Raw genomic sequence first — 7,618 nt, 5'->3', positions numbered from 1 at the left:
CATCCTAAAATTCAGTGAGAATTCTAAAACAAAGTTGTGTTCAGTGTGTGACCAGTCACATAAACTAAATTCCCTACAATGGGAACAGTGAGTAAATCACACCAGCGGTGCACGTGGTAAACACTGATTGCTTTTGAGACAGGGTTCTTTGTGTTGCACTGGCTACCCTGAAACTTGCTTTATACCCAGGCTGGCCTCGAACTTGAAGATCAGTCTTCTTCACTACAGATGCTTCCAGAGTGCTAAGGTTAAAGGTATGCACCACCACACCTGCCCAATGTATTAGATAACATATGACAGCATTCAGTTAGTTAGTTAGATCTTAGTAGGCTTGATGGTCACTGGGAACAAACTCTCCTCTTACAGTTCATGGCATGTAAAGCCAGAACTGAAACTAAAAGACTTTCATTATTAATCAAAGATTGTTTTTTAGACCCAGTGTGGAGAACTAACATTCTGTGCCTAAAAGATCATACAATTACTGGGGGCTTTCAGATAAAGAGTAAAGGAATACTGTCAGTGGTAGAGGGGAAGAAACACAGCAACATGTCGCTGCCACTAGCAGCCTGGAGAGTTCTTTATTTTATTTTTCTTTATTAAGAAATTTTCTACTCACTCCACATACTATCCACAGACCGTCCCTCTCCCCCCACCTCCTCCCACCCCCCAACCCTCTTTCCCAAGCCACCCCGCATCCCCACATCCCCCAAGTCGAGGTTTCCCATGGGGAGTCAGCAGAGCCCAGCACACTGAGCCTAGACAGGCCCAAGCCCCTTCCCACTGCACCAAGGCTGCGTAAGGCATCACACCACAGGCACCGGATTCCAGAAGCCTGCCCATGCACCAGGGACAGATCCTGATCCCCCTGCCTGGGTGCCCCCCAACAGTTTGAGCTAAACAACCATCCTCCGTATCCAGAGGGCCTAGTCCAGCCCCATGGGGGCTCCATAGCCACCAGTCCACAGTTCATGGGCTTCCACTAGTGTGGCCGGTCATCTCTGCACGTCCTCCCATCATGATCTTGTCATCCCTCGCCTGCAGTATCTCTCCTCTCTCTCATCAGTTGGATTCCCGGAACTCAGTCTGGTGCCTGGCTGTGGATCTCTGTATCTGCCTCCATGAGTCACTGGACAAAGGCTCTAAGATGACAGCTAGGTTATTTGCTAGGCTGGTCACCAGAGTAGACCAGTCCAGGCACCCTCTGGACCACTGCCAGCAGACCAAGGTGGGGTCAACCTTGTGGATTCCTGAGAGCCTCGCCTGGGGAGTTCTTTACAGAAACCTCCACTCAGGTATAGCTTTGCTGTAGGGGAGAGTTTCAATAAGATCCGATATTAAACCCTCTTAAAGTATATCAAAAGGCTTTTAAAACATGTATTTTAAGCACAGAGATTAATAAAAATGAAGGGACTCAGGGAAAGGGTGAATCTCGTGAAAACATGGGTGTGCACTTCTCAGGAGAGAGTCACACTTCATTGTCTTTACAGTGGCCACAGGGACATTTTGGGCTGGGTTTTCAATTATCTTTAAAGGCTCACTAAGGAATTTAAATGAGAATACAGGGTAGCTCCTGGGGAGTCTTTGGTGGGATTGCAACTGATAATATAGAACAACGTGCAGGGTGCAGCAAGTTAGGACGTCTCTACCTCAAACAAAAGTCTTGTTTGTGAGACCTCCTTAAAATATCAAGGAGTGAGGACCTACACGAGGAGGCCTTATGCATTCAGTCTAGTGGATTTTTGTTGTTGTTGTTGTTGTTCTTATGTTTTACAGTTTTAAAAAGAATATTTTTTTTTCTGTGTCTAAAGCCTTCACAGTAAATGTTAATTGTGCTGGAATCCTTAACTGTCAGCTGGTGAGAGGCTTCAACCAGACTCCAGAGTAGGGGTTGTTTTATTTTTCTTCCCATGTCCCCATAGTTTCCTCTGCCTTTGTATATTATTCCTATATATTACCTCAATAACATTGCCACCACCACCCTTAAGAGTTAACCAAACGAGCCTGTCAATCAGTAGACATGGAAATACCCGTCCAGAAGGTGTTCCAGAAAGTTTAAGCACAGGAAGCCTTCCTGAACATGTAGGTCAACACAGTGGTCTCTCTGGCTGTTGTCACCCTAACCCTGATAAAGCTTTCCTTTACAGTGGCCTTTTGGCCTTTGGCCATGCTCATTGAGTGGAGTGCCTCACACTCTTCAGTAATGAATTGCGTCTGTCTTCTACACAATGCTCTGTGGGGGACATCTGAATTCCTTTCATGGAGACCCAGAGCTAAGAGGAAGCTGTAATGAGGCCATGGTAAAAATTTTCCATCTTTTATTTAGTCTGTATTTTTTTAAGAGGGGCAGAAATGCCTACCACTTGCCTTTCTAAAAGCTTCCAAATAAATAACTAGTATATACAATGTTGAATTAGCACCTATTTCTCTAATGTGACCTGTATTATTTTCCAGTGTAAATAAGTCTTTACTTAAAAGAATTTCTGAGGTTGTATTTGCAGAGCATTTTCTCTGTTAATATTATCATTTTGGCACAGTCTTTACCCACATTATTAGAATTCAAGTATCAGTGAACCTCTAGGAGACAGTTCCTGTGGATTCAGTGGTACTGCCTTGGGAAGTAGCTTGCCTGAGCATGAATGAAGCTATAAAGTAAGTACATATCCTAGAAAATATTGGGTAAATACCATTCTTTATGCATATGCTTATTATTGTTGGAATGTAGAGAGCAATAATGCTTGTTGTAACTATAGCAGCACAATATAGATATTACTGTGACAAAATTTTTGTCCATAGACAGTGAGGTATTTTAAAGATAAATTAAATGCTAGGCAAATTTTTTCCAATTCTTTTTTTTTTTTTCAATCATTAAAACACTTTTTTCATTTTTCTTTATTAGAAATTTATTATTCATTTGACATACCAACCAACCACAGACCCCCCTCTTTTCCTTCCTCCTGTTCCCCATCAGCTTTTCCCCCAATCCACCTCCCTTTCTCCTCCTCCAAAAAGATAAGGCCTCCCATGGGAAGTCAGCAAAGCCTGGTACATTCAGTTGAGGCAGGTTCAAGTCCCTCTCCCTGCATCAAGGCTGTGCAAGATGTCCCACCTTAGGTAATAGGCCCCAAAAAGCCATCTCATGCACCAGGGATAGATCCTGATCCTACTACCAGGGGGCCTTTTAAGCAGACCAAACCAAGCTACACAACTGTCTCAATTATGCAGAGGGTCTAGTCCAGTTCCACGGAGGCTCCACAGTTGGTCTACAGTTCATGAGTGTCTACTAGCTTAGTTCAGTTGTCTCTGTAGGTTTCTTGGGAAGTTCCCAGGAATCCACAAGGATGACCCCAGCTTAGACTACTAGCAGTAGTGGAGAGGGTATCTGAGCTGGCTTACCCCAGTAATCAGATCGGTGAATACCTTAACTGTCATCAGAGAGCCTTCATCTGGTAACTGATGGAAACAGATGCAGAGATCCACAGCCAAGCACCACCAGGCCAAGCTTCAGGAGTCCAGTGGAAGAGAGGGAAGAGGGAGTCTGTTAAAACACATTTTTAAGGAAACATTTTTGAAAAGTTTCCGTTCAATTGCCAGAGTTTTCCTGAATTCTGAGGTCTGTGTCAGTCTATATGGTATTAGTTGTCAGAGGTGATGTTGATTTTAATAGTGTGAGATAACTGGACAGAAGTTGCAATCTGGTTAGATTCCTCACAGATGTTGAAATTAAAGTATTTCTCTGTAAGTTAAATCTCCAAACAGGCCTGTTCCTTTTGTGGCTCTCATAATTTTCCTTGAATGGGAATCACCCACATATTAAGAGCTGGCAGCCAAACTGCAGATGTCACTTTCTTAGAAATTAGTTGCTAAAACTTTGAAGAATACAAATAATTCATAAATATTTTTGCTCTCTTATTTGTTCTGAAGTATATGGCTTATTGTTAATAGACAAGTTAGTTACAACCTATACCTTTAAGTTTCAAACTTGTTGGGTAACATTAGTAAAATAAGTTTACTTGTCATTATGTATGCACACATATATCATTTTAAACCTACATCCTGTGTATAAATATCATGTACTTTTTGTCTTCTGAGCCAGGCTTATTTTATTTAGCCATCTCTAATAGAAAACTGGGACTTAAAAGAGTGGAGTGTTTCTGGCTGGATTTCTGGGAGAGTTTCCCAGATACATAATAAAATTTTTATTCCCTGTGGCCATTTGCCCTACATTCACTCACAGCAAATTCTTTGTTCTGTGGCTATAGCTTTGTTGTTCCTTTTTCTCAAACCAATATCCTGTGTTCAATTCTGCAAACAATTCATCTCTTCAAACCTTTGGTGCACATCTCTGAACAATCTTTTTTTGCAGTAGGATCTTTTTAGCCCCAGTTATATTCATATAACCTCATACCTACATAGTCTAATTTCTCTCTATGTATTAAAATTTTAAAACTAATGACTAACTTTAAATTGATTTCCAACTTTAACAGTCTTTGTCATAATAAGCTAATGAGAAAATGTTATGAATTAGTTAATGTTTAGGGAATGAAATGAATTTGTTGTATCCTGCAGTGTATGAAGTGTTTTAGTTCATCTCTTAATTTCTATGGAAAGTCTTTGGATTACGTTCATTATCTCACCTTTATTTTAAACAGGAAATACAGACTGCAGAGATCACTCAGTCTGTAAAGTGTTTGTCTCACAAATATGAAGGATCTAGTTCCATTCTCCCAGAACACACATAAAAAAGTTGAACATGGAGGTTTGCATCTGTAATCTCAGCTCAGGGAAAGCAGAGACTGGCCTTGACAAGTCAATGAGGTCCAGACTGAGTGAGAGACCCTGTGTCAAAAACTAAGTTAGATAATGTTTGAAGAAGAAACCCCATATCGACCTCTGACCTCCACATATGCAAATGTGCATACATGCACACATGCATGCACACAGCAACTGAAGGAAAGTATGAAGCTGGAGACTCCAGGTTGTGTCATTTGTGAGGAGCACACAGCTAGCAGATTGGAAGGCTAGAGGTCAGAGAAGCACAAGTTATTCACCACTGTGACATGAATGTATAATAAGATAAATTTTCTGTTATACTCTATGGAGGGGTCAAAATTTGCTGTGGACTTTTACAGATTTTTTAATCATTCCTCTTCTTCAAAAGCTGGATCTTAGGCAAACTTGTTTGTGATTACTTCTATTTCTTACTCATATTCTTTCTCAATCCAAGGATCTTGCTTGTCTTCATATTTTCAAATCTGAGCCCAGTCTCTTACAGACACCTCAACAATGGGGTTCTTCTTTAGGATAGGGTAGCACCTTTCAAAGAAAAGTTTATTCAAAATATATCCCAGGGTAATATTGCTAATCTTTAAAACATAAAGATCCAAACCATCTGAGTTATGCCTCAATGAAATAAATGGAAATTAATTAATTTAAATTAACATTCAAAACATTAAATGATTCAAGGGAACTCCGCTGAGTGTTCTTGATCCATTTCCCATGTTGTAGCACCAAAGTTCAAAGTAGTTTTTTTTAGTACCTTTGTATAGCCTGTATTTTAAATTTTTGCTTCTCATGAAATATCAAATCTGAAACTGCAATTGGAAGTTGAGAAATGTGAACTGTCTGATGTTTCCTGTGTAGACATAATTATTTACTGTGTGTGAGTCTGTGTAACAGATTGTTAGCAAAAGTTCTAGGTAATATAAACTAGTTTAAGCACACAAAAAAGAAAGAACTTGAAACTTAATTGCTCTCTGTTAAAGTTAAATGTAATTTCTGCTCAGAGTCATATAGCAGTAGTCACCTTCTTCTTGGACACATTCTCCTGTTCACTCACCAGAAGGCCATTCAGACTGGACAGCTCCTCTCCACTGCTGTTTTCCTGAGTCCCTGATGTCCACACTCCCCGTTCCTCAAGCAGTCACTAGTGAAATTTAAAAGTTCTTTCAATGCATAACTGTGTGGCTCTAACCCTGTTTCCACTTCTCTCTTCTAGGTGCAGCCCAGAAAGTCTTTTGATAACCAGAACTTCCCTTCATGTTCATTTCAAAACATAGCATTCTCCTTTTAATACTTTAGAATCCCATTATTAAATATTGTGACTTAGTCTTTCCTTCTATTCAAAACAGAATAACCAGAATATTAAAAGTTAACCTACAAGTAAATAAAATCATCCTTGGAAATGCCAAATGATAGATGAGCAGACAAAAACAGCATCCTCTATACCAGTGCTGCCCCAATCAAAATATAACTTACCAATAGATATAAGCCATTTGGGTCATTGTTCTATTGCTGTGAAAAGACACCATGACCATGGCAACTCTTATAAAGGAAAGCATTTAATTGGTGCTGGTTTATAGTTTCAGAGGTTCAGTCCATTGTCATCATGGCATGTGGTGATATGTTCCCCAAAATATTGTGCACCCTAATAAACTTATCTGGGGTCAGAGAACAGAACAGCCTCTAGATACAGAGGCCAGAAAATGGTGGCACACACGCCTTTAATCCTATTACTTGGGAGGCAGAGATCCATTCGGATCTCTGTGAGTTTAAAGCCACACTGGGAACAGCCAGGCATGGGTACACATGCCTTTAATCCCGGGAAGTGATGGCAGAAAACAGAAAGGTATTTAAGGTGGAAGGACAAGGAACTAGGTTGGTTAAGCTTTGAGGCTTTTGAGCAGCTCAGTTCAGCTGAGAGGCATCCAGTCTGATGAAACAGGATCAGCTGAGGAATTGGCAAGGTGGCTGTGGCTTGTTCTGCTTCTCTGATCTTCCAACATTCACCCCAATACTTGGCTTCAAGTTTGTTTTTATTAATAAGACCTTTAAGATTCATGCTACAATGGCAGGTAGCATGGCTGCATGCAGATAGTCATGGTGTTGGAGAAGGAGCTGAGAGGTCTACAACCAGATCATCAGGCAGCAGGAAGAGATACACACTGGGCCTGGCTTGGGCTTGTAAAACCTCAACAACCCATCCCCAGTGATTCACTTCTTCCAGCTAGGCCACACTTCTCAATCCCTCCCAAGTAATGCCATTCCCTAATGACCAAGCATTCAAATATATGAGCTTATGGGGGCCATTCTCATTCAAACCACCATAGGTAACTAAGTTTTCCTGCTAGCTATGTTAGAAAAGTGGAGAGAAGTGGATGAAATAAAGTATAATAACCTAGCATGTCCCTGATATTACAAATCCATTATGTAGTCAATAGAAAACTTATTGTTTAGGCTAGGGAGATTGTTCAGTTGGTAAAGTGATTGCCTTACAAGCATGAGGATTTTATTGGGTTCCCAGCACTGATACTGAATAAACAAGAGACTAATATAGCAATGTTTTTCTGTAAGTGTGCAATTCCACTTCTTGGGAGAAAGAGACAAAAGATCCTAGGGGCTAACTGGCCACCCAGGCTAGCTGAACCAGCAAGCTCCGGGTTTAGTACAAGAACCCTTTTCAAATAAGAAAGATGGAAAGTGGTTGATGAGGACACCCAGCATAGATGTCTGGCCTCTATACCCATACACATATGTGCTATACACACATATCTATGCATCACATAAAAATGTACACACAGAAATATGGTTTTCATTTTTATAAGCTGTGTGAATATTAGAT

The sequence above is a fragment of the Peromyscus eremicus genome, chromosome 3, assembly GCF_949786415.1.
Source record: "Peromyscus eremicus chromosome 3, PerEre_H2_v1, whole genome shotgun sequence".
NCBI classification, from domain to species: domain Eukaryota; kingdom Metazoa; phylum Chordata; class Mammalia; order Rodentia; family Cricetidae; genus Peromyscus; species Peromyscus eremicus.
The sequence above is the reverse complement of the archived record's forward strand: the minus strand, read 5'-3'. Positions refer to the sequence as shown.